This window comes from Stigmatopora nigra, chromosome 11, assembly GCF_051989575.1.
Source record: "Stigmatopora nigra isolate UIUO_SnigA chromosome 11, RoL_Snig_1.1, whole genome shotgun sequence".
Classification (NCBI taxonomy): Eukaryota; Metazoa; Chordata; class Actinopteri; order Syngnathiformes; family Syngnathidae; genus Stigmatopora; species Stigmatopora nigra.
The window spans coordinates 13,142,254-13,169,985 of NC_135518.1; the positions used below are offsets into that span (position 1 = coordinate 13,142,254).

Here is a 27,732-nt window from a genome sequence, read left to right on the forward strand (position 1 = left end):
TTCTGCTACGTCGTCATCGGATAGTAATTAAACAATCAAAGACTTTATTAGAATGTTTATTATATTATATATTTTGTGATAGGACAGTTTTGGAAGATCTAGGCAAGGAATATGATCTTTAAAACCTTCAGACTAGTGTGCAGTAACCTCAGTCTCAGTTTGCTGGTCCCTATCTTGTGGACTTTATATATGTGGCTCCACTTTTTTGAACTAGGTCTACAATGTCTTCTGTGTCTGTCTTGATACTGCAACCAAGAAATTTCCCAAATATGGGATGAAATAAAGTTCTAATCTAATATAATCTAATGACATTGTTTCATAGGTCTCTGCAAAACTGTTTATTAACAGTAAAAGATTTGTAATGTTTACCAATGTTAGCTTTCTCTCAGGACCGAAAGCTATGTGTTAATGCTAATCAAGACACAGAAAAACGGCATGTTTTCCTATTCAAATTTTGTATGTCAATTATTTAAAATTCTTTATGAAAGCATTAAAATAGATTGGAAAAATAATGAAATATTTCTTGTCGTCCTCACAGGCTCGTTATACAAGCATGGAAAGGCTGAAAAAACCCAACAACAACAACAACAATTGAGAACACAGAAGGAACTGTGCCCGCCTTTATCGTCACGGTGAGTAAAAAAAATAGCCAAAAACCTCAAATCAACATCTGCTCGCACAAACGTGTATAATTGCGCTCGCGGCTGCAGGAAAAGGCGCTAAAGCGGACAAATCCGCCATGACGGCCAAACGAGGGCGAAAGAAAACGGCTGAGGACGGAAAACGGGGACGGGGCTCGGATTTCCCCATTCGCAAGACGGCTCGGACATTTGTCTTCATTTTTCACGCCGGCTTAGGGCGCGGCCCCCTCGGCTGGAAATAGTTCCGCTTGGGTTTCAGGCCTTCGGAAACATACGGCGCTCCCACCGCATGTGTTTATTGGAGCGGGCCGCCCGCCGCCTTCTATTTTTTGACCGAGACCCGAGCCCACGTCGCCTTCTCTTGCGGCTCCTGCCGTTTATGTTCCGAAGCGTTCTTTGGGGTAAAATGGGCGATGTTTTTGGGGTTTTTGGGATTGGACCGGTCTTCGGTTTGACTCTAAAACTCGAGTACGTTGTCTTAGATTCGATGAGTTAAATCGATGTGTCAAAGTGGCTGCCCGGGGGCTAAATCTGGCCCTTTGCATCATTTTGTGTGGCCCGAAAACATAAATCATGAGTGCTGACTTTCTGTTTTAGGATGAAATTAAAATGAAGAGTATAGATGTTTATTACATTTTCTGATTTTCCCCCTTTTAAATCAATAATTGTCATGTTTTATTCAATTTTTTGCTGTTTTTAGTTCAAAAATCATTTAGTAAACTGTAAAAATATATTCTAAAAAAAGCTAAAATAAACATTGTTTTAGATCTATAAAAAAACTGTATATTCAGGGCTTTTAATCCAGTTCTTTTAATCCATTTATTTAAAAAAAGCAATCTAAATTTTATATCTAAAATAGTCTTACATGATCAAAAAGTATACGGCTTTCAAAGTTCAATTATTTACAGCTTATCCTCACAAGGGTTACTGACCTTATACAACAAGAGAACCCGAAAAAAATGATAAAAAAACACACTTTCACCATTTTTGTCAGTTATACTTCTTACTAAGTTATATTTCTTACTAGTTATACTACTTATTTATCCGTTTTTGACCTTGATTTGTGCTCAGAATTGGCTAGATTTTTTTGTTGTTGCCTTTTTTAATTTGTCTGTGACGTTTTGTTTTGTTGTAACTATTTTTTTGTTGCCACTCATTTGTTATGATGCCCTCAGATGCTCTTTTGCCAGTAACACAGGGGCAGCCTGGCACCTGCCCAGGTAAAAAAATATCTAAGAAATGCACTCCAATGACTTTCTCCAAAGTCTATTTTCAATTTCTGAGCTCCAACACGTAAAGGGATAAGATTAGCCTGACATGTTTCTAGGAAGATTAAGGACTTTGTACCATACAACCTTTTTAGAAATAACCGCCACTGAGTACAAATATGTCGTATTTTGCATTTTGCATGGGAAAAATCTTCTTTAAAAAATGATTCATGACGTTTTTGTTTAGATTTTCCTGCAGGAATTTTCTCAAAATGATCTTATGGAGGGTGGGGCTCTTTCTGCTAATTTTAGGAGAAAATCTGTGCAAAAAATGGGAAGGAAATTGGACAGCTGCAACCAAACAAAAAGAAGTAAATTTGGAATTGTGGCCAAATCTGGTGAAGCGTGGCCGCCCGCTTACGGGACGGGATGTCCCGTCTTTTCCCTGAAGCCACGCCGTACCGTGGTGTGCCGTGGCGCTTCCTGACGGAATAACTCCGCGACCTCCCGGGTGTCAATGTGTTCACATTGTCGAGCCACACATATGACACCTGTGTTCTTACACACACACTTACACATACATAGAGACACACATTGACACACAATGACAAGTGCTTTATTTTTGGCGAGCGCTCACTTGGCTGCTGTTCGTTTATTGGCAAGATGTACGCGCTAGTTGCTCCAAATTCTGTTCATTTTTTTTTGTTCCTGGACATCCTTTTGGACACTTTCATTTATTATGTATTTCTGCTTTTTTTATTTGGATCCGTTTATGCACACGTTAGGATTTTTTTTCAACTTGCAGCCCAGAATACAACAGGGCGTGTATAGGTATAGGTTATAGGTATAGGTATAGGTTGTAGGTATAGGTTGTAGGTATGGGTTATAGGTATAGGTCATAGGTTATAGGTCATAGGTCATAGGTTATAGGTCATAGGTTATAGGTCATAGGGTATATGTTATAGGTATAGGTTATAGGTATTCTCATTTAAATAATAGATATAAAATGAAAAGCAGACATAAGTAGATAAATATTAATAGTAATTCAAATTATTTTTTTAAATCCCCTTTTAAAGAAATAGTCATAAAAACATGCATTCCAAAAAATAAATATACCTTTTTCCACAGTAAAAAAAAAAACTTTTGCAAGTAACATGAGGAAAGAATACTATATATAAATGAATATTTATATCTGTCTAACCCTCTTTTTTTGTTATTGTTGCTTGTTTTGCAGGTCTTCTTTCCATATTCCAAAGACGGCCAATCTTACTCATTTGGATCATTTTTGAGGTAATTTTTTAACATTCCTTAACAAAAAAAAAAACTATATTTTTATCACAATATCTGGCAAACCAGCAGCCAACTTTTATGACATGTTTTCAATTACGTTCAAAAGCAACTTTTTGATTGGCGGGCGGCTATTGGGGAACCATTTCGACTGGCAGCTAATTGCAATCATCATTTTAATCAATGAAAATCAAGAGCCCTCATTAATCTATTAACTCCTATTAGTGATGTCACGGAAAATGACGTCACATCCAACAGACCATCACACACTGGAAAAAAAATACATTTTTCCAGCTCAAATTGGCCTTATTAATCGTCTCACTCCACCATGACCGCATTCCTAAGCAATAGGGGGCGCTACACTAACCGCAATCACTGATAGGCCAGTTTAGCTAATGAGAGAAAGGGCAATAATAAGTCTGAGTACTTACTATATTTTACTTTTCAAATTTTATGAGTGTAAAATGTGAAACTAATACGAATAGTGTACTTTGAAATGACGGCGACTTGTGATTTACGACGTTTTGGAAGTAACTGAGCCTCCAAATGCGCACATAAAATATAAAACCATAACACAACATAAAACCAAAAGTTTATGGCACTGCAGGTGGTGCAGGGTGTTGTTCTTCTCACCCTCTAAAACGGGGACGGGCGACTCGCCGCCAAAAGCGCCATCTGTCGCCCTAGACGTCGCTAAAAGCTACTCTGAATCGCACCCGAATAAATCATCTGACGGGAATAAATCATATGTTGGGAATAAATTATCGGACGGGAATACTTCATACGTTGGGGATGTCTTCTTTACAGCATGACCTTTTTGGGTCTAGGATAGACATGGGCAAACTACGGCCCGCGGGCCACATATGGCCCGTTAGGCCTTTAAATCCGGCCCGCCGACGTTGTCCAAATATTTTTTCCCCAAGATGGCGCCGTCATGCGGAAGCCAGTGGCAGTAGCTCTGTCCACTCTTATTTGTTTTTTGTGTTTTACAGCCCCTCTATATTTTTTTAAATGACATTTTAATATTTCTTAATACATTCCTTTACTTACTTGACTTTGTACTTTATACTTTTTACTTTAATGATGACTAATGAGTATGTTAATACTTTAGTCCTTTTTTCTGTTTATGTTTCATATGTACTGTTAACGGATGCACTTTTTTATCTGTATCATATCTTTGCTGACCCATCTATCAAATTTTTAAAGTCAATGTGGCCCCCGGGCCCAAAAGTTTGCCCACCCCTGCTCTTCTACCAAATATTTTAAGTTTCTAAGTCAAACTGTCCTTGGGGAGTTGATTTTAACAATCATTTTAGTTTCTCACTGTCGTATTTTATGGACTATAAGGAAAACCTTAAAGTTTGACTGCGAATATGAACGTTAAGACGTTCCGGACAAAAGCTTGATCCGATCCGGTTTCCGTGAGAATGTCACAGGACGACTCGAGCTCGGAGCTTAGCCGTCTTACAGCTGCGACGTCGGTAGCCAAGGAAGGGTACCCCCTTCGGCACTTGGAAGCCGCCCCCCCTCCCGATCCCCTCCCCAGGCCTGATTGACAGGTGTCTGCCGATCCCCCCGGCTTTGCGCCGGAGATCCCGGGGTCCTCGCTTGGCTCATCGATAGCATTCATTACTCCCGAGCTGAAGGCGACAGGTGCTAAGGCCTGAAAACTTCGTGCCCCCAACAAATTGAAATTTATTGCAACCCCCCCCCCCCCCACCCCAACCTCCTCCTTAATTAGCTGAGCCGGAACATAAGACACAGGCACGAAAGCTGGCAGCCCATAAAACAACACTTTGATGTTCACGTCTTTAGAATCGTCTTAAAAACCAACAAAAATTTAATACAATTTGATTCATTTGTGAATTAAAAACAAGCAGTTAACTATTAAAAATATGCTTGCGATTAATGACAATGAACAAAATTATGCACAAATTATTTTATTTTCAATCTCACAGAAAATTAAATTAAAGTATCAACCATTTAATGAATAAAGTTTAATTTAATCTAATGTAATTATCCATCCTCTCAGTCCAAGTTTGCTTGAGCAATGTCATGCTTTTAGCTTCAGGCTATTATATAATGGAAAAATCCATTGACAAGCTAATAGATAGCATTGGAAGTACTTATATTGTATTTAATATTTCTACCGCAAAGTGTCATAGGAACAAAAATGTAAAAACAAAATGACAATACCACAAAGGATTTTATATTCTTTGATATTAACATTCAATAAAACAGTTTACTTAATTATTTCAGATATATTTATATAATTATATTTATTTATATTTATATATATAATTTCAGTCATTTTTCCTCGTCGAAATGCCTTTGAACTCCAAATTTCAACCCGCCGGACTGAAATTTTTCGCCACATTCTTGTCCCGCGGGCCTAAAACGGCACACCTAATAAAATTATTTCAAATGAAGTTAACGCTAAACCTTGAGAACCTCTTCACCTTTCTGTCATCTATAGGACGACCTCCAAACATCTTCAGGTGGCCTCGGCGGCTTTGACGGGTGCCCGGTTACCTCCTACGCCGGACCCACTGTGTGTGGATTAGATTAGATGATTGGATTAGGTATGGCCACACCACACAAACACACACACACACACACATATATTGCCGTTTGCTGGAGGCCACATGATGGTCGAAGGGAGATTTGAGAAGGCTTATCCCAGGACAGATAGAGTGGCAGAGCACAGCTGTGCTGAAATGGTTTATGTGGGCATGCACACACACAAAAACACACAAAAAACACACACTCTGGACACACACGCATTCACACAAATGCTTGAGTGTAAAATTGATTTGCACATTTGGCTGTGACCTCCACGGAATGATGTCAAGCGGTCAAGGATTTTGCAAAAAAAGGCTTCCCGTTTTCCAAAAAGTCTAATGTGAGGTCAATAAATGACCTGTTTTTGAATGCATTCATATACTTATGCCATGGCATCTCTGCCTGTCTGACCTATCTTACCTTTTTGTTTTAGTTGTTGGTGCTCCCCAAGTGTGCTCGGATGATTTCCTCAGGTGAGAATAGTTCTATCTTTGAATGGTGAAGGTCTTAGGTTGTTTTTGGTTTTTGATCTTTTTTGCAAAATCGCATTAGGCGTTTCAAAGCGCAGTTTTTGGGGTTATCTTGGGCAAGAGTTTGCAGCTCCTAAAAAAACGACATAGTATAGTAAGGCTATTTTTTTTATTAAAAACTACATAGTATTGTAAGGCTTTTTTCTTTTAAAAAACGACATAGTATAGTAAGGCTATTTTTTCATTAAAAACTACATAGTATTGTAAGGCTTTTTTTCTCTTAAAAAACGACATAGTATAGTAAGGCTTTTTTCATTAAAAACTACATAGTATTGTAAGGCTTTTTTCTTTTAAAAAACGACATAGTATAGTAAGGCTATTTTTTCATTAAAAACTACATAGTATTGTAAGGCTTTTTTTCTCTTAAAAAACGACATAGTATAGTAAGGCTATTTTTTCATTAAAAACTACGTAGTATTATAAGGCTTTTTTCTCTTAAAAAACGACATAGTATAGTAAGGCTATTTTTTCATTAAAAACTACATAGTATTGTAAGGCTTTTTTCACTTAAAATACGACATAGTATGGTAAGGCTATTTTTTCATTAAAAACTACATAGTATTGTAAGGCTTTTTTTTCTTTAAAAAACGACATAGTATAGTAAGGCTTTTTTTTCTTTAAAAAGTTTGCAGCTCTTACAGTAACTTTTACGCGAGAGTCGCCGGACAGTTCATGGACACGGCGGGGGCGGCCCACTTTCATATCCACCAAAAAGATGGAAGACGGCCTCCGTCCCGTCCTGGGCTGATATCGTTAGCAGACACGGGCGTCATTACGCCGCCGTAAATATCCCGCTGACGTTTATCGTCCTCAAGAGGGCTCAAAGCGCTAAAGCCGTCCGATCCCGCTTGATCCTTTTGTCAAAGAGCGAGATAGCTAGCCACAGAGACCTGCTCACCATGGACCCCTCCCCCTAACAAAAAATTATCTCACCAATGCAAAAGTATCAACCAAAGGTCACAAAGGTCAAGGCCTTTGTCAATAATTCTTCGGATAGGTGTGTCCCAAAATTTATTTTTAAATACATTTTTCTTGATTTAGTAGCTTGAAGCAAAGTATTATAATATTTTCCCTGTGCCTCCACTAAGAGAGCCATTTTTGATTCGGGTTTGAACTTTGCTTGCAGGCCGCTCGGGACCAAATAAAGCGGACAGACGAGACGTGAAAACCAAACGGCCCGTTGAAAATAGACATCCGGCGTGGTGTTGTTGGCGCAGACGGTTTTGTGTGTCAGGTGTTTATGTGGCGACAACGCCGTGCCTCGCGCTGCTCTGGCGCTCATCCTCGTCTTCGTCTTCATCTCCCTTTCTAGGTCTGTGTGAGGGTTGACTTCCCAATTGGAAACTGGCAACGTTTTCCACTTTCAACCTGTGCAAGAAGCCATTGAAAATGCCAAGACTTCCAAGGGGACCTTTGACAGCCGCCTCAGTATTCAAAAACAGGCCATAAAGTAAGGTAAATTAGGCAGTATAGTAAGGCTTTTTGCTTAAAAAACGACATAGTATAGTAAGGCTTTTTGCTTAAAAAACGACATAGTATAGTAAGGCTTTTGACTTAAAAACGACATAGAATAGTAAGGCTTTTGACTTGAAAATGACATAGTATAGTAAGGCTTTTTTTCTTAAAAAACGACATAGTATAGTAAGGCTTTTTTTCTTAAAAAACGACATACTAAAGTAAGGCTTTTTTTCTTAAAAAACGACATACTATAGTAAGGCTTTTTTTCTTAAAAAACGACGTAGTATAGTAAGGCTTTTTTTCTTTAAAAAACGACATAGTATAGTAAGGCTTTTTTTCTTTAAAAAACGACATAGTATAGTAAGCTTTTTTTCTTAAAAAACGACATACTATAGTAAGGCTTTTTTTCTTGAAAAACGACATAGTATAGTAAGGCTTTTTTTTCTTAAAAAAACGACATAGTATAGTAAGGCTATTTTTCTTAAAAAACGACATAGTATAGTAAGGCTTTTTTTTCTTAAAAAACGACATACTATAGTAAGGCTTTTTTTCTTGAAAAACGACATAGTATAGTAAGGCTTTTTTTTCTTAAAAAAACGACATAGTATAGTAAGGCTATTTTTCTTAAAAAACGACATAGTATAGTAAGGCTTTTTTTTCTTAAAAAAACGACATACTATAGTAAGGCTTTTTTCTTTAAAAAACGACATAGTATAGTAAGGCTTTTTTTCTCAAAAAACGACATAGTATAGTAAGGCTTTTTTTTTCTTAAAAAACGACATAGTATAGTAAGGCTTTTTTTCTCAAAAAAACGACATAGTATAGTTAGGCTTTTTTTTTCTTAAAAAACGACATAGTATAGTAAGGCTTTTTTTCTTAAAAAACGACATAGTATAGTAAGGCTTTTTTTCTTAAAAAACGACATACTATAGTAAGGCTTTTTTTCTTAAAAAACGACAAACTATAGTAAGGCTTTTTATTCTTAAAAAACGACATAGTATAGTAAGGCTTTTTTTCTCAAAAAACGACAGTATAGTAAGGCTTTTTTTTCTTAAAAAACGACATAGTATAGTAAGGCTTTTTTTCTCAAAAAAACGACATAGTATAGTAAGGCTTTTTTTCTTCTTAAAAAACGACATAGTATAGTAAGGCTTTTTTTCTTAAAAAACGACATAGTATAGTAAGGCTTTTTTTCTCAAAAAACGACATAGTATAGTAAGGCTTTTTTTTTCTTAAAAAACGACATAGTATAGTAAGGCTTTTTTTCTCAAAAAAACGACATAGTATAGTAAGGCTTTTTTTTCTTAAAAAACGACATAGTATAGTAAGGCTTTTTTTCTTAAAAAACGACATAGTATAGTAAGGCTTTTATTCTTAAGAAACGACATACTATAGTAGGGCTTTTTTTTCTTAAAAAACGACATAGTATAGTAAGGCTTTTTTTTTCTTAAAAAAACGACATAGTATAGTAAGGCTATTTTTCTTAAAAAACGACATAGTATAGTAAGGCTTTTTTTCTTAAAAAAACGACATACTATAGTAAGGCTTTTTTTTCTTAAAAAAACGACATAGTATAGTAAGGCTATTTTTCTTAAAAAACGACATAGTATAGTAAGGCTTTTTTTTCTTAAAAAAACGACATACTATAGTAAGGCTTTTTTTTCTTAAAAAAACGACATAGTATAGTAAGGCTATTTTTCTTAAAAAACGACATAGTATAGTAAGGCTTTTTTTTCTTAAAAAAACGACATACTATAGTAAGGCTTTTTTCTTTAAAAAACGACATAGTATAGTAAGGCTTTTTTTCTCAAAAAAACGACATAGTATAGTTAGGCTTTTTTTTTCTTAAAAAACGACATAGTATAGTAAGGCTTTTTTTCTTAAAAAACGACATAGTATAGTAAGGCTTTTTTTTCTTAAAAAACGACATAGTATAGTAAGGCTTTTTTTCTTAAAAAACGACATAGTATAGTAAGGCTTTTTTTTTCTTAAAAAACGACATACTATAGTAAGGCTTTTTATTCTTAAAAAACGACATAGTATAGTAAGGCTTTTTTTCTCAAAAAACGACATAGTATAGTAAGGCTTTTTTTTCTTAAAAAACGACATAGTATAGTAAGGCTTTTTTTCTCAAAAAAACGACATAGTATAGTAAGGCTTTTTTTTCTTAAAAAACGACATAGTATAGTAAGGCTTTTTTTTTCTTAAAAAAACGACATAGTATAGTAAGGCTATTTTTCTTAAAAAACGACATAGTATAGTAAGGCTTTTTTTCTTAAAAAAACGACATACTATAGTAAGGCTTTTTTCTTTAAAAAACGACATAGTATAGTAAGGCTTTTTTTTCTTAAAAAAACGACATACTATAGTAAGGCTTTTTTCTTTAAAAAACGACATAGTATAGTAAGGCTTTTTTTTCTTAAAAAACGACATAGTATATAGTAAGGCTTTTTTCTCAAAAAACGACATAGTATAGTAAGGCTTTTTTTTCTTAAAAAACGACATAGTATAGTAAGGCTTTTTTTCTCAAAAAAACGACATAGTATAGTAAGGCTTTTTTTTTCTTAAAAAACGACATAGTATAGTAAGGCTTTTTTTCTTAAAAAACGACATAGTATAGTAAGGCTTTTTATCTTAAAAAACGACATACTATAGTAGGGCTTTTTTTTCTTAAAAAACGACATAGTATAGTAAGGCTTTTTTTTCTTAAAAAAACGACATAGTATAGTAAGGCTATTTTTCTTAAAAAACGACATAGTATAGTAAGGCTTTTTTTTTCTTAAAAAAACGACATACTATAGTAAGGCTTTTTTCTTTTAAAAACAACATACTATAGTAAGGCTTTTTTCCTTAAAAAACGACATACTATAGTAAGGCTTTTTTTTCTTAAAAAACGACATAGTATAGTAAGGCTTTTTTTTCTTAAAAAAACGACATACTATAGTAAGGCTTTTTTCTTTAAAAAACGACATAGTATAGTAAGGCTTTTTTCCTTAAAAAACGACATACTATAGTAAGGCTTTTTTTTCTTAAAAAACGACATAGTATAGTAAGGCTTTTTTTCTCAAAAAGCGACATAGTATAGTAAGGCTTTTTTTTCTTAAAAAACAACATAGTATAGTAAGGCTTTTTTTCTCAAAAAAACGACATAGTATAGTAAGGCTTTTTTTCTTTAAAAAATGACATAGTATAGTAAGGCTTTTTTTTCTTAAAAAAACGACATAGTATAGTAAGGCTTTTTTTCTTAAAAAACGAAATACTATAGTAAGGCTTTTTTTTTCTTAAAAAACGACATAGTATAGTAAGGCTTTTTTCTTTAAAAAACGACATAGTATAGTAAGGCTTTTTCCCTTAAAAAATATATACTATGTCGTTTTTTAAGAATAAAAAGCCTTACTATACTATGTCGTTTTTTAAGAAAAAAAGCCTTACTATACTTGACGTTTTTTAAGAAAAAAAAGCCTTACTATAGTATGTCGTTTTTTAAGAAAAAAAGCCTTACTATAGTATGTCGTTTTTTAAGAAAAAAAGCCTTACTATAGTATGTCGTTTTTTTAAGAAAAAAAGCCTTACTATACTATGTCGTTTTTTAAGAAAAAAAGCCTTACTATACTATGTCGTTTTTTAAGAAAAAAAAGCCTTACTATACTATGTCGTTTTTTTGAGAAAAAAAGCCTTACTATACTATGTCGTTTTTTAAGAAAAAAAAGCCTTACTATACTATGTCGTTTTTTGAGAAAAAAAGCCTTACTATACTATGTCGTTTTTTAAGAATAAAAAGCCTTACTATAGTATGTCGTTTTTTAAGAAAAAAAAAGCCTTACTATACTATGTCGTTTTTTAAGAAAAAAAGCCTTACTATACTATGTCGTTTTTTAAGAAAAAAAGCCTTACTATACTATGTCGTTTTTTAAGAAAAAAAAGCCTTACTATACTATGTCGTTTTTTAAGAAAAAAAAGCCTTACTATACTATGTCGTTTTTTAAGAAAAAAAAGCCTTACTATACTGTCGTTTTTTAAGAATAAAAAGCCTTACTATAGTTTGTCGTTTTTTAAGAAAAAAAGCCTTACTATAGTATGTCGTTTTTTAAGAAAAAAAGCCTTACTATACTATGTCGTTTTTTAAGAAAAAAAGCCTTACTATACTATGTCGTTTTTTAAGAAAAAAAGCCTTACTATACTATGTCGTTTTTTTGAGAAAAAAAGCCTTATTATACTGTGTCGTTTTTTAAGAAAAAGTTCTTAAAAAAATGACCATGTATAGTAAGGCATATTTTCTATAAAAATGACCATGTATAGTAAGGCTATTTTCTTTAAAAAAAAACACATGATGCATTTGAGCAATAAGTCATATTTGCCTTTATTGTTCACATAATGAATGAATCAAGACTTCTGTATGTACAAGATATCTGTTGAATGTAAGTTACAGTAAACATCATAACTTTGGTCATGTGACTTTTATGTCATTCACAGCATCCAGTTGGGAAGGGTACGCTGACCGGCTGCAGGAGGAGTTGGGAGAGATGCACGTCGCCACCGCCTTCATCATGCCAGGTAGAAAATCATGTCACCACTGTAAAGATAAAAGTGTCATAAGACAAAAATGTTGTCATCTTGGACAGTGTTGAGAAATAATTGTCTTTGTGTCATTAAAGAAGCTTTCAACAATGTGGAAGAAGAGCAGGAGGAGGAGAAAAATGGAGAGCAAAAACATTCCCACTATTATTCAGGTAAATCAAAGAGATCAAAGTATAAGTACTACTGACCACACTTACAGGGTGGTGGCCCAGTGGATAAGTCATCAGTCTTCCACCTTTGTGGTCCTGGGTTCAAATCCCTGTGCCTGCAAAGATTTTCATACTATTGTTCAAGTAAATGAAAGAGGTAAAAGTATAAGTACTACTACTTACTCACACAGGGTGGTGGCCCAGTGGTTAAGTCATCAGTCTTCCACCCCTTTGGTCTTGGGTTCAAGTCCCAGTGCCTGCAAAGATTTTCCCAATATTATTCAAGTAAATGGAAAAGGTAAAAGTATAAGTACTACTATCTGCTCTCACAGGTTGGTGTCCCAGTGGTTAAGTCATCAGTCTTCCACCCCTTTGGTCTTTGGTTCAAGTCCCAGTGCCTGCAAAGATTTTTCCACTATTATTCAGGTAAATGAAAGAGGTAAAAGTATAAGTACTACTACTTACTCTCACAGGGTGGTGGCCTAGTGGTTAAGTCATCCGTCTTCCACCTCTGTGGTTCTGGGTTCAAATCCAAGTGCCGGCAAAGATTTTCATACTATTGTTCAAGTTAATGAAAGAGGTAAAAGTATAAGTACTACTGACTACACTTACAGGGTGGTGGCCTAGTGGCTAAGTCATCAGTCTTCCACCTCTGTGGTTCTGGGTTCAAATCCAAGTGCCTGCAAAGATTTTCATACTATTGTTCAAGTTAATGAAAGAGGTAAAAGTATAAGTATTACAAATTACTCTTACAGCGTGGTGGCCCAGTGGCTAAGTCATCAGTCTTCCACCTCTGTGGTTGTGGGTTCAAGTCCCAGTGCCTGCAAAGATTTTTCCACTATTATTCAGGTAAGTGAAAAGGGTAAAAGTACAAGTACTACTACCTACTCCCACTGGGTGGTGGCCCAGTGGCTAAGTCATCAGTCCACCACCTCTGTGGTCGTGGGTTCAAATCCCAGTGCAGGCAAAGATTTTCCCAATATTATTCAGTTAAAAGAATAAGTCAAAATGCCTAAGTGTGTAACTGAATAAAGTATTCAGTGGTGGATGAAGCATTTTGACAAAAAAATGACTAAGTGTTTCACCCCATATCCAAGGATAAAACGTTTCAACACCTATGTATAAGTGGGGCACGAGTTGGTGTAGTGGGTTGCACACTCGCCTTTGCACCGAGAGAACGTGAGTTCGCTTCCCGGTGTCGGCGGTTCACTGACCAAGCAAGCGGTCGAGGGTCGGCCGAAGGCCGACCCGAGAACGCCTTTCGCACAGACAGGTCCTTCAACTGTCTTCCGAACTGCCGAAGGCAGTTCGGAATATAACCTTTTGCTGAAAAGTATGACTAAGTGTTTTATATAAATTAAAAAGTTTTTTTTTTTTCTTCCTCCTTCTTGTTCCATTTTCCAGACTACTTGGTTCGGCTTTCAGCCAAAGGGCGACAGCGGGAATCGAACCCTGGTCTCCCAGACGGGAGTCCAGTGATCTAACCTCTGCGCCAACCAAGTGACTACACTTTCCTAAGTCATCATCTGAGTTTCTTGACAAGAAGTACACAGAAACAACTAAGTGAAAATGTGTCCCGACCCGGGAATTGAACCCAGGCCTCCCAGACAATAGACAGGTGACTTACCCACTGCGCCATGCTGTCCACACCTTACCCTCAAGCAAGGATGCGTAATATGGAGAATGAATGAACAACAACTATACTATGTCTGTTTTTTTAGGGGGAAAAAAAGAAGCCTTACTATACTTTGTCATTTTTCACTGCAACAAGACGAGATGACATGACATACCAAGCCAATACGAAGGCGACCGGTCGGGGTAGAACTTCATCCGCAAGCTGGTCCCAAACGTACTCAATCCTGTCAGAGAGACCACAAGAAGGAATCCTTACTATATTATGTCATTTTTAATAAATAAAAGCTTTACTATACTATGTCATTTTTTACTTTTTAAAAAGTTTAACTATACTATGTCATTTTTTACTTTTTAAAAAGCCTTACTATTTTATGTGCTTTTTACTTAAAAAAAAAGCCTTAATATACTATGTATGTATTGCAGTTTTCTACTTGTATACCTTTGTCACACCACCACTTAAGCCTCCGTCTCTCTCGGTGGCGTCGTCTCCTCCGGCGGTCTGCCAGGAGACGATGATCACGGCCCCCTGCCCCCAACCCCACCACCCCCATGCGGCGTCGTGTTGTCAGCACCACCGGCGCTGAGTGAGCGCTCGGCGTTTATCGGTCCGCTGGGAACCGCCTGTCATTGCCGGATTCCTGCCAGTGAAGTATCGCACTGGCGCAACTGCTGCAACTGGCGCAAGTGGCGGCCGGAACTGGCGCAAGTGCCACACAACTGGCGCAATCACGGCAACTGGCGCTTGTTTCCACCGCCGCACGTCATCGTCAAATTGCCTAAAAAGATACAGAGACGTTCAATACATTCATCATTGACTTAAACCAAGGGTGTCAGACTCTATTTAGAATCTTTTAAATTTATAAATGGATTAAAAGCCCTAAATATTCCATTTTTATAGATCTAAAACAATGCTTATTTTAGTTTATTTTGTATATATTTTTAGATTTTACAAAATTATTTTTGAACTAAAAAAAATGATTAAAATATGACAATTATTGATTTAAAAAGGGTAAAAAAAAAATCAAGAAATGTAATATACATCTATACTCTTCATTTTAATTTGATCCTAAAACAGAAAGTTGGCCTACTTTTCCGGGCCACAAAAAATGATGCAACGGGCCAGATTTAGCCCCCGTGGACACCCGTGACTTAAACACTACACTTGAAAGAAAAGACAAGTGTATAGTCATACCTCTACTTAAGAATGTATGCCTCGAGGTACAACATTTTCAGAGTACAAAAGAGTGGGACATACCTGTGAATACTTGGTGACCAGTCTAGTTTGTGATCCTTCCATCGCCTGAAGTCAGCTGAGTTGAGACTCCAGCACCTCACAATTCTGAAATGATATAAAGAAAAAGTAGTTTAGGGATATTAACACAAACAAAGTATAGTTGTTTCTCGAGGCAACTGCATTTGATTTGAAGAAATAAAATAAGGAGCACACACTTTCTTCTCACTTGTTTATTTTGGGGTATAAATGTTGGGAATGGTATGACATTGTTCCTAAAAAAAATAATAATAACAATAAAAATGTATCTTTAGTATGAATTGCCAAAGCGACGAGCTCCATCTCCTGCGCGGGCCAAAATGATATTTTTGGGCAGCTAAAACTTTTTCCATATGCCTTCCCAAGATTCTACGCTATGCCTTGGCGCCATTGGTCCGTTATTTGGGGGTCTTCCTCAGTTCCAGAGTCTCTTGTAGAAGACGGCAGCCACGCAGAGGGCCAACAGGCAGGCAAACGCCAGCACCCCGACGGCCACGGCCAGCCCCGACGAGGCGCCGTCCGTCGGGGCCTCCTCCTGGGACAATCCGGCGGCGTCAACCAGCTCCGTCTTGGTGACCAGCAATGGCGAGGTGATGGTGTACGGCTCGGTGACATCCGGCAGCTGTCTCTTCTTGCGCCTGTTGTTGCACTGCTTGAAGGTGGCGCAAGTACTGGTTTCACACAAGCGGGTGATGCAGTGCAGGTAGTACGTGGACACCGTCTGGTTCTGCTGTTCCACGAAGCGGAACGCCGGGAAGTGGAAGCGAGCGCTCTGGCTCTCGCCGTTTTCCACCACCGTGGTCAGCTGGTCCTGCGAGCACGGTACGAAGAGATTGAAGAAGCTGGAGTTGCTGGGCAGCGGCGAAATTGAGGCGTAGCAACGATCCAGGAGGACGTGGTATTGCCCCGTCAAGTTGGTGGCTTTCACTTCCACGTAGACGTCGGTCCGGAGCTCCAGGCCCAGCTTGGGGACCACCAGGGGCTCCAGGTAGGCGGCGTCTCGGAACAGCTCCATGGTCAGCGTGCTGAGGAAACTGCCATTGTTGTCGTCAATGGCGATGGATGAGCCCGATACATCCATCTGGGTGTTGTTCAGGAGGTACTCTAAGGGGTAGGCGCATGAGTAGTAGTACTTGAGCTCAGCGTTGTAGGTTATAGTGCCGCTGGTGGGGTCCACTGAGCGTACGATGCCGCTGACGTTGACCGTCTGGATGTTGGAGAAGTCGGAGAAGACGCCGGTACCCGTGGCGCTGGTGGTGAGGAAGGTGCTGCCACAGCCGTACGTGCTATTGAGGGGGAAGCTGAAGCGAGCCACCGGGGGTGACACCGTCTCGTCCAAGGTGGCGCGGCACTCTGGGCCTGTAACGTGGTTGAGGATCAGGTGGCTGTCGTTGTAGCCCGTGTAGATGACCGGGCAGATCTGGATGGCTAGGTTCAGTGAGGATGTACCGCACTCTACCGTCAAGTCGTCCCATTGTGGACGCCGGGCGTGGCTGCCGCATTCGGCTAGGGTTAGGCAATGGATTCTCGTTATGGTGGACAGGAATATTAGTAGAGGGAGCTTCATCGTTGAAGTTGGCGGTGGAGAATCGGCGACTTGGAGTTGCACTGGAGGTTCTTTATAGGCCGGGGTCTTCGGGGATTGGACCAAAATAAGGTCAAAGCAGCTCGGTTTAGGTACGGGCGGACCGTGGCCTGGGGGTAACCTCCTGAAATCCGAAGCATGGGGATCGTCTAGAAATACGGGAGACACACAGAGCTCCAAGATTCAGTTTCGGGGGGTTTGATTCCCGAAGAACAATGGCGAAGAATGATGACTTTCTGGCCGTGGGCTTCATCCCTGACCCACTTTGCGTGACCTACGAAACAAAAACCAGGTTTATCAACGTGGCTCTAATGGTGTATTGGAACGCAAAATCTTGAGTGGGGTGATGGTCCAGGCGTTATTCAGTTTTAGGGATTTTTGGGCTTTCTCTAATTTGGGGAAACATGTTAGCTGCTCAGAAAATATTGCATGGCGGAAGGGTTCTTGAGGCATTTTTAGTGGGTCAGGATTGAGATGCTCCAAGGCAAGACACATTGTTTGCCGAAAGAAAATCCGGCAAATGTCACAGAGACGATGATGATGAGCCTTCAATTAGTCTTGCATAAATACGAGATGGAAAGAGGATGCTTTGCTTCTTAATAGTCACGACATCATTGTTTGAGAGCAGATATTTGATCCAGGTCAACGGGACTCTAGTTTTGGGAATATTAACACACTAGGTTGACAATTGTAGTTATTTTTGGGGGTTTTCAGAGAAGCTCAAAGGTCTCACTTTGGTTTTTCATTCCAACTGAGGTTCTATCTTCGGTTTTTCATACCAACTGAGGTTCCATCTTCAAAAATTAAAATCTTACCTTATTTACATTGAAATGGTCACGTTTTTTTAAAACTTGGAACTGCATTCTCAGCCTTTGACCCGGTTCACACCAGATAAAATATCATCTTTTGTGAAGCCGGCATTCCTCATCGCTTTATGATAAAACTATAAAATATCATATATGGAAAAAGAAAGAAAGAAAGAAAAAACGCTGTAGGGTGTTTTGGGATCTAGTGTGTAAGTAACATCAAAAATAAATGTCCTCATCTATTGTACGTGTACTTGTACTTGTTTAAGATTGACCTTAAAAAATGACGTCGGCTCATTTCAACTCGACAAAGTATGTAATAAAAATATTTAGACAATTTAATGTCAAAATATGAGATAAAGGAGAAACTATTGTCTTGCACCAAAAATAAATATCTGCAAATTACTTTTTACCTGAATAAAAATAACTATTTTACAGAAAACAATACACTAATAAAATATTTTTTGAGTATTTTTGTAACTTTAGTACTATGTTACATGCAATTTTTCCAGGCTCAGCGTATTCTTCCACTTTGCATTTTTAATACGGTAAATTCCACACGTATGCTTCCCTTAATTTCCAAATCCTTTAACACGAACTCAGACAATAGCGTGGCTGTGACGTAGCGGCGTTGATTTACGAGGTACTGATAGTTGTTAGCGAAGGCTGTAGCTGCCTTTCTCTTTCAAGTCTGACACACGCACATTGACACGCAGAAAAACACACAGTTGTCCTTTCATGTGCGCTGGAGAGCAACTGTTAGGCCCAGCTGTTCTTAGCCCATATATTCATCACGCGCACGCATGAATTCTGTCCAGAACAACGCAATACTGGGAACAGATATGATCCCGTGCAAAATCCTCAAGGCCTAGCACTAAAATATTTTTTTATTTATTTTTTTAAATCTCTAAAAAGTACAGGAATCCGGCGTAAATCTAGGCTTCAACTTTTGCGGCTTCACTACATGGGTGGATTTTTTTTCCTGGGGGAATTTAAATTTTTTTGATTGTTTATTTATTTTTTATTTCATAAAAATGTGAAAGTCAACACTGAAACTCAAGTGTACTAATGTAACAAAATATATATATTATTTTTTTAAGTTCATAAAAATAAGAAAATCAGTGCTGAAACTGAATAAATTTTTAATTTTTATTTTTTTTTAAATAGGAGTGACTACTTTACGTTTTTTTGTTTATCACGACCATGTCTGTGCACATTAACCGCACTAATCGAGGGATTACTGTACTTAAAATTTCAAGTATTACCACGCTTTTTCATTAACAAATATATATGTTGCCATATTGCCATTCTTTTAAATTTCACATTACCAAGAGTTGCCCTACGATTGACTGGCCACCCAATTCAAAGTGTCTCCAGCACCCCCCTATTAACCTCACTAGTATAAGCAGTCTGGAAAATGAATCAATATCATTAACAGTATGCATAACATTAGAACCCACACTAAAAAAAGTGTATATATTCCACCACATCCAAACACACACTTGTCGGGTCGCCCCGTCATGGTAATGGATGGGCCGTGTGCGGACGCCGTTGTTATTGTAGTGTGTGCGTTTGTGCGCGTATACACCTGCTAGTATATGGACGGCGAGTTGGTCCGGAGCAGCTGGATGCTGGGATTTAAGCTGCGACGGGATAGGATCAGACCACAGCTCGTAAAATACACACACACACACACACACACACACACACGCAAGCTTTATGTGGCCGGCTCACTACAACAACTGTGTGTGTGTGTGTTTTTCAACCGCACCAAATTAAAGCGCGGCCCGAGGTGTCGGCCTCACGTCTGGGTTTGCGTGCTTCGCGCCATACACTCGACGTATATACGTGCAAAGTCTATAAAGGGTTCTCACAGAAACTCGCAGCTGCGCGTCTGTTTGGGAACCCAGCGCCACGGCGTTGGAGGCTCGGCCTGACCTTTGACCCGAGGGAGGTGCTAGGGTAGCTTTACCATTACGTGGGGGTTATTATTATTTGCGTGGTATTAAAATTTCATTTGAGCCAAAGGCTCACTCCCTAACTCGACTCTGCAAAATCTATTTGCGGAATGGAGGCTGCCTGTGCATATGTACAAGTCATTAGCATTAGCGTGCGTGTGTGTGTGTGTGTGTGTGTAGCCCGACTAGCGTACCTGCCCTCCTTAGCGTAGACCGGCACCCGCCGCGCGGGATCTGCGGTCCACTCCATCATGTCGGTTCTCAGGGACGGCGCAGGAGATGGATGCCCCCCCATTGTTCTTCGGCTGTCACGTAAAAAGTTCCCCACCTGTAAAAAAAGCATCGGCAAAAATTAGTTTGGAGAAGTGACTTGAACATTTGGTGCATGAAATTACATAACATTCTGTTAATGAGAGCCTTACGACAACAAATTCATTCATTCAAACATTAATTCAAACATTCATTCATTCAAACATCCATTCATTCCAACATACTATAATTCATTCATACATACATTCATTCAAACATTCATTCATTCAAACATTCATTACAACATTCATTCATTCAAATATTCATTCAATCATTCAAACCATCAAAGCAAAAAACAAACTGCGTCATAAGCTAAAACAACCAAAGTAACAATTTCCGACTACATCCAAATTTCTAAATCAAGCAGCCAAACTAGAAAATCCCAAAATCATTCAAAGTAACAAACATACCAGCTGACCCCCCCAAAGAAAAACAACAAACCTAACAAACACTACCGACCTACCTACCTACCAAAGGTAACCCATCACCAATAAACCAAACGAGCGACCAGGGTTAAGAATCCAAGCCAGCAACTAAAGAAACAAACTCTGCGTCCACCCTTGCTCCTTTCAGCAGCTGTTTCCATGACGACAGCCACTGATTCACAACGCTTTACCCACGCTAAATTATACTGTACAGAGAGGAAACGAGCTGCCAGACGGGAAATGGCCACTGAAAAAAAAAGCCTCCAAGGTCAATGACTCACTGGACGCCACTCAGGAGGACCGCGGGGCCCTCTTTACGGGGGCCGGCTCGCAGCTTGACACGCGGATCGGGGCCCGGGGCTCGTCGCCGTCGCCCCCCAACAAAGCCAGATGTCCGGCGAGGGCGACGGGAACTTTTCCATTTGGGAAAGCCATCAAGAGCGCTTTCCATATTTGACCTTCACTTGTCCGTGTGCAGTAAATAAAAAGTCTCGCCGGTCTCGGGACGGGCGTCAGAAAGACTCGGGGGACCAGAGCGAGATGGCAAAAGACTCCCAGGGAAGAACATCTGGAGGTCAGGACAGGTCTCTAATCTTCTGGGTAGACTTGGGAACTCAACGGTCAGAAAAACATGGCTTGGCGGTCCGATACGAGTTCAAACTAGCTTAGCAAAACCAAGCAACTATGTCAATCGACCCTTAAAATGCCAAAGCTAAAATGTTACCAGCAAACAAAGTAGGACCCTCAAAACCAGACCCATTTAATAAGTAAATTGCAGTCGTCATTACAATTTAAACCAGTCCCGATTGGTCGGGAAGAAGAAGAAGCCAGTTTGTTTTTAGCCATGCCAAAATGAGTTGGACTATTTGGAGTAATGCCCCCCAATCCATTCATTAGCTCCCCCTAAGCATGTGGGCCTTTGTCAAGGACAATGTGTTGATCCTCCTGAGCCGCAGACAATGTTGTTAAAATCCCATTTTTCCTACATCTTGTTTGTCAAATACACAATACGGATTTCCAATGGTTAACAATGAAACGTGACCAATCCCTCAGTAAAAGACCTGAATCTTAGAGGTGCCATCTTTTGCAAAAAAAAAAACAGCAGCTTGTTCTGATCCAGGAGCAGCTGTGGAAACACGCCTGATCAGGATTTCCCTCCAAACAGCTGGACAAACAACACACACACAAATGCAAGACACCAATGTGCACGAGTGACGACATTTGGACAACATGGTACAATAGACACTTGTGTTTAATGTGAGTGTGTGGTGTTTATGAATGAATTTCAAGTGTGTCTATCTGACAAACAGTCATCCACTATCATTCACACACTAAGCAGGTCATCACCCACCATAATATAACTCACTAACCAACAAACTACCATAATAAGAATGCAATACATTAACAAAGCCACTCCAATGATCAAACTCCCGAAGTAACAATCATCCTAAACCAACCAACCCCAACAAATAATCCAAGTCCACCCAAAGTAATTACCTATATCCTTATAACAAAGCAATTTACAGAAAAAAACCTAAAATAGAAACCAACTCAACACTCAAAACAAATGAAATAAATGTCCAAACAAGCAAAGTTTGACATAGACTACTAACAAACTGTGAAATATCATTTTGGAAGTGACCAATCGCCAATGGAGAGCCGACAATTTCACTTAAGCTGCCCCGTTTGCGGTTTCGCAGACAATTGCCAATTAGAAATCCGCTCCATTCTGACACGCGGTCTTTTCCACAATGTCGTGTGTGTGTGTGTACGCACAAGACCGCAGATCAGCAAGGTGCTGAAACCTCTCGGCTTCACACACTCGCACGGAAACACAAAGCCTGTTGTAATGAACACATTAGCATACATCAGCTATGCCTCACCCGCTATTTATAGGCCGCTTTCATGTGTGTGTGTGTGTGGTGTGTGTGTCAGTGTGCAAGTTGCATATTTGGCGTGCCTGACCACAACTAAAACCACACGCTCGTCTTACAAGGTACGACAAGGTTGGCCAGCTTTCGGGAACAATTACGTACTCAATCATCTGAGAAAAAATGTGTGTGTGTGTGTGTGTCCCAAATTAGAAGAAGAAATGTAATTGAGGTGATCATTTCAAACATAATATTCTATAGTAATATAGTGCAGTTTCATAATAGATTTAAAAAAACAAAGGTGATTGTACTAAATTCAAATACTATTGTGCAAAACTAAAAGTATTGAAATGAAATATAAAAGTAACTCAATAATTTAGAATTATGTTTTTATGTACTTTGTTTATACTATTTTTAATTGAAGGGGCAAATATTAAAATTGTATTAACAATAATTGTAATCAGTTTAATTTTGTTTACTTATTAAAATTAAGCAATGGTGTAACTTTCAGCTGCTTTTTATTATTGAAATGTTGAAGTTTTTGAAAATATCTAAAAGTACACCTACAATTTAAAATGTCCCAAGTACTTGCAGTTAGATTTTATTTTCAAAGTACATTCATATATGTATATATTTATTATTTATCTAAAAATGTTACTGTACACTGAGAATAATGAATTAATTCTTCTTCACCACTTTAAGAATTTCCGTGAAATGATTAAGAACGATGACAGATCAAATCTAACACATTCCGAACTAATGACCAGAATGGCGCTTTCCGGCCTCGAAGTTAAAGGGAGGGAAACAAAAAAAACAAAAAAGTATAATCAGGTCATCTGTCGTCAACATTTGCGGTAATCCTTGGTCGTGTTTCTCTCCGAGTGAGCAACTTTGCGGATTGGAACCCAGCTGGTCGCTCATGTCTGTCAATGCGGCTATTACCATCCAACTCCCCCCCACTGGTGTGTGTGTGTGTTTGTGCATGTGTGTGTGTGTGTGTGTGTGTGTGCGACCTTGAAACTAATGCTTGAACATTACACCCAACACCTTGCCACATGCACAAACGTTAGCCCGAAGCTAATGACCCTTTTGCGGTTATATAGCAGGCCTCCGCTGCCATAGCAACAACATTCTACACTGTACGTATGCAAGTTGTGTATTTTTAAATGACGGGAGGCGACGTTGCATAGCTAAACTTACTAAGTATTTATAGCGCTTGATCTATACAAGGTTATTGCGGTGACAAACTGATTGTCAAAATGTGGCTGGAGTATCGCCAGTGGCACCCTCTAGTGGGAGGTGAAAGTATCTGAGAGGGAAAAAAATGCAAAAAAAAAGGGAAACTATTTAGGAAAATGTTTTTAGTACTTGATTCTGTTTTGAAAAGTGTTTTAAATGTTATATTATGTTTAAATGTTAGATCAGTAGAAAAAATATACAAATATACACTATACAAGAGCATATGTACTGTAAGTATTGTAAAAACTAGCTAGTAGCTTAGCGATATTTAATTTTACTTTTCTAGATTTTCATAATGGGCAGATTTTTTTTATCTTTTTTTGTTTTTTCAACAAAGTTGTACATTTACGTTTTTTTCTAAATCACCGTTGTAAAAATTAACCGGCAAACATCCCAAGTACTTCTGTTTTTTTCCCCTCTCAGGCAGAGCTGAAGTGTCACAGTGCTAAAGCGGCTAGGACAATGCGCTAATGCTACAATGGCTCACTAACGAGAGAGTGTGCCGTGCTAATTACCCTGCAGAACAAAAGGGACAGCAGGTGTGTGTGTGTGAGAGACTTTTACTGAAAAAGAATGTGCTAGCTCAAAATGCTACTGTTTACATAGCTGGCATGTATCACATTGGCGTGTGTAAGTGTTAAAAATGTTGTGTATGACTTTGTGAGTGTGTCTGTGTTTTAGTATTCACGGTGACCCCCTCCTCCTTTGGAAGGGGGAGTTGCGGACACGACAGCTTGAGCGACAGGCCGCCCGCAGCTCCACCGTGCTGATGAGTTTAGCTGTCACCGTTAGCTAGGTTGATTGTAGGAAGGTTAATGGGTCAATGGGTAGCATTGTAGGGAATTGATTTGGAAGTAGAATGTGGTAAAGTTAACTGTTTTTCCGTAATTTGACGGATTGTTCTTAGGCGGATCGCATTATCGTGCGGTCAGTTGGTTGTTGAATCAAAAGTTGGAAGATTCTAGGGGTCTAAGGTTCTGGAATAGCAATCTGGTCTACAGATGCACCCGTATGATCTTCAGGGTCAACTTCAGAGGTTCACTTGTCACACAAACGCTGATTTTAGAGTTTACTTAGAACTGGTCCCACTAGGTTTAGGGGTCTTAGGGGTCTTTTTTTTTTAGAGAAGGGGCGCTTGAACTGTTTTGCACATTGACATTGCTCAGTCTATAAAAACTTGTAGTCATTGCTAGGTATTTTGGTCAAGTTCAATGTCGTTCATCTCATTTTTCGGGAAATGAAAATGCGCCCCCGCAACGGTCATGTGGTATACGGACGGCAAATTGATTTTCACATGAAGTTCAAGTGAACGGCGCAGTTTTCACGCGCCTCGTATCGAGTGACGGCGATGTGCCGAACTCCAGATTATCCCCCAGCTGTCCCTGGCAACTTGGTCTTCTGCACACGGGGTAACCTTTCCGTCTCAAGGGAGTGGATGGGGGTGGGGGGCGCCGAGGTCCACCCGACACCGGATCCGCCCTCCCTTCGGTGGAATTCCCGAAATGGCGCGGCGCGGACGACGGGTGGATGTCGTCTTTGAATGGCGTTTATTTGTTGGCACTCGCCGATGAAAAGCTTCCCATCAACTGCATGTTAATCTTGTCTTTTAATTGTTGTCGCTTTCTTTTTTGCCGTCACTACTGCGTAACTCATCTTTTTTGTGCCCGCCCCCATGCATTCTTGCCACTCCACACACACACAAAAACACATACCCTGACATACATTCTAGTTTCTGCAAAGCCACAATTATTCTATAAACTTACCTTCACAGAATCAAGAGATATATACTATATGCACAACTATACACCATAGCGCCCAACAAACCAGTAATAAATGTATGTATACCTAACCTGCACAATCTACCTTACATCAAGTTCTACCTAGCAACAAAACATAATTTACCTAGCAACAATTAGCAATCAAAATACCACTATCTGCACACATATATAGCAAGAAACTTTTAATATCAATTTACAAGCTTACTTACAGTAAAGAGGGTCTCCAAACTGGTTGTCAAGGGTAACCAATGAGGTGTCTGCTAAAAGATCAGCACCTGGCTGGAATCCACTGATGACACCTGCAATACATCAATTTGGTTAAAACCTTAGCCACTGTATACAGTATACTTGAATATTTACATAACTAAATAGTAACTACCTTAGATCTTCCCTTTAATTTGTCATATATCTAGGAATTAAAGACAACCTCACTGAGCACACTGAGCAAACACAAATATCAAACCTGCATAGCTGCTGCATGCCTATTACACATAAATGATCTAGTCATAAAAAAACAATGATTATAACATCTTAATAAATATCACTAGAATATGCACAAATCAGACTTAAATTTTACCTTATGTTTCACATCTGTCCGTCTCACTTCTCATTCAGATGGTCAATTCGGCGTCGTCCAAACTTTTCCATCGTTACACTCCCTTACTTTAGCTTCGCGGCATCTTTTTCGGAGATCTTTTCTCACCCAATTTCTTCTATTTGCGCATACCTCGACAGCCGTTCCATCTTTTAAAAATCGGATTTCTATTTTACTTTTACTTAGCACGATCGTTTCGCCATGAGGCCTAGATGCAGCTCCGTAGAGCCGTTAGCTAGATGCTAACCTGAAAAACGCATGGACGTAGGTATAACGCAATGTTAATGACATTGATTGGCTGTGTAACTAACGTAGCCAATCAAAAGTTAACATTTACTCGTGTTGCGGAAGTAAACACATGTGACGTAAAATGCATCTTATCATGGGCTGGACGTAGTGTTCGTCATAGTGTGCTGCACGCTCGTTGTGCGCGGAGTAGTGCGCTATTGCGCCTGCGCAAGGTGAACATAGAGGGTTATTACTATAATCAAGATATTAGAAAATTAAACACCGAATGTAAACAAAAAAAAAAGCCAACGAGGTCAGATTGAAAATGTCCAATACATTTTTAACTGATTTTGTTCCCCTGTTATGGAATTGGAAATTGGTCCTTGCATCTTTTAATATTTTTGAAAACTTAAAATTTACATCTATTCATCTGTGTTGAAGATTTAAAAATTGTTGGATTTCCTCAAGTTAATTCAAAGCATTGATTTTCTGCAGACTTAACTTTTGGATGTGGAAAAAGAAAGAAAAACTAGCTATTATATGATTATTTTGACAGCAGCGAGGTGGAACATTGTGTCCCCCAGGCTAAAAACCTGAAACGGGTAAAAAAAGAAAATAAAACAAAACAGTGTGCAAACGTGCCCTGAAAGATGGCAGAAAAAGACTTCAATTGAGTTATTACACTTGGGAGAGCGAGAAAAATCTTAACTAAATTAAACCCTAACGAGAAGCAGTCACTGCCCTCACTAAGGGTGTCCAAACTGCAGCCTGCGGGACAACTGTCCACTTTTTTCCAGGCCCCGAAACAAATTAGGAAAACATCATTGAACAAATAGGAGCTTAGATTATATTGCATTTCTCATCTTTAACGCTAGAGGGAGATTGTCACTTCACTATTATTTATATTGTATATCAATGTAATTTGCTTTACATAAATAAATTAGTTATTTTTTTAAATCTGATGTGAAGAGCTATCTTGGTGATTTTATTGACTAAATTTGACATATTTTCTATGTTCAGGCCAACATAAACAAATGGAAATATTACAGCTGTCAATCACAAAATGCAAAAGTGATTATAAAAATTTAAATTTCCTTACCTTAGGATGATTTAACTGCTTGAAGCCTTGAATGGTCGCTGTCAGCAAAGAATGGATTTGACGTCCATCACCATCAATGGCAGCCAAGGAATACTACTATTTTTTGACTCAATTCCTATCCATTATTTAATAACTATAACTGGAAATTAGCCTTTAATTTGATGCAAAAAAAATCCTAATTGTGTATTAAATAGTGCTGTTTTCTCCGTATTTAGTTTCCTCTCCTTAATGATGATGTTTTTAGACTGCGAAAATTCTCCTCACATGAGTCACATGACCAAAGTCTGGCACGGGGTCAAGAGGTCATGTTTGGAGCCATGTTAGTAGCGTGGCTTATAATGAGGCCCGAGCTCAAGCCTTTGTGCTGACAGACAACTTTGCCCTGGAGACACACGCTCACACACACACACACACACACACACACACACACACACACACACACACACACACACACACACACACACACACACACACACACACACACACACACACACACACACACACACACACACACACACACA

General features: G+C 38.7%; 3 long non-coding RNA genes and 1 pseudogene across 9 annotated transcripts; 2 read left to right on the plus strand and 2 right to left on the minus strand.

Moving 5' to 3' along the window:
- Window positions 1-534: 534 nt before the first annotated feature.
- Window positions 535-12,700, plus strand: LOC144204638 (uncharacterized). Of its 2 annotated transcripts, none has more exons than XR_013327931.1 (9): window positions 535-632; window positions 3,084-3,139; window positions 5,613-5,718; window positions 6,132-6,171; window positions 7,355-7,462; window positions 7,541-7,683; window positions 12,160-12,240; window positions 12,342-12,416; window positions 12,605-12,700. It is a non-coding gene; the product is annotated as an uncharacterized LOC144204638 (long non-coding RNA). The 2 variants fall into 2 exon arrangements; XR_013327932.1 differs by having other exon boundaries at window positions 7,541-7,678.
- LOC144204637 (uncharacterized) lies at window positions 12,018-14,580 on the minus strand. 4 transcript variants are annotated; one of them, XR_013327928.1, is made up of 8 exons: window positions 14,488-14,580; window positions 14,204-14,272; window positions 13,167-13,234; window positions 13,064-13,093; window positions 12,879-12,969; window positions 12,597-12,811; window positions 12,462-12,529; window positions 12,018-12,259 (listed from the first exon to the last, which is right to left on the minus strand). It is a non-coding gene; the product is annotated as an uncharacterized LOC144204637 (long non-coding RNA). The 4 variants fall into 4 exon arrangements; XR_013327927.1 differs by having other exon boundaries at window positions 12,453-12,529; XR_013327929.1 differs by having other exon boundaries at window positions 12,453-12,529; window positions 12,879-12,932; window positions 13,026-13,093.
- LOC144204639 (uncharacterized) lies at window positions 13,035-14,333 on the plus strand. The gene is made up of 3 exons (XR_013327933.1): window positions 13,035-13,262; window positions 13,818-14,031; window positions 14,135-14,333. It is a non-coding gene; the product is annotated as an uncharacterized LOC144204639 (long non-coding RNA).
- Window positions 14,581-15,733: 1,153 nt separating the features above from the next.
- On the minus strand, window positions 15,734-27,044 carry LOC144204640 (zona pellucida-like domain-containing protein 1 pseudogene; annotated as a pseudogene). Of its 2 annotated transcripts, none has more exons than XR_013327934.1 (3): window positions 25,499-27,044; window positions 19,862-19,995; window positions 15,734-17,052 (listed from the first exon to the last, which is right to left on the minus strand). The product of XR_013327934.1 is annotated as a zona pellucida-like domain-containing protein 1 pseudogene, transcript variant X1 (transcript). The 2 variants fall into 2 exon arrangements; XR_013327935.1 differs by lacking the exon at window positions 15,734-17,052 and adding an exon at window positions 17,060-17,177 and having other exon boundaries at window positions 25,499-27,038.
- Between the last annotated feature and the right edge of the window lie 688 nt (window positions 27,045-27,732).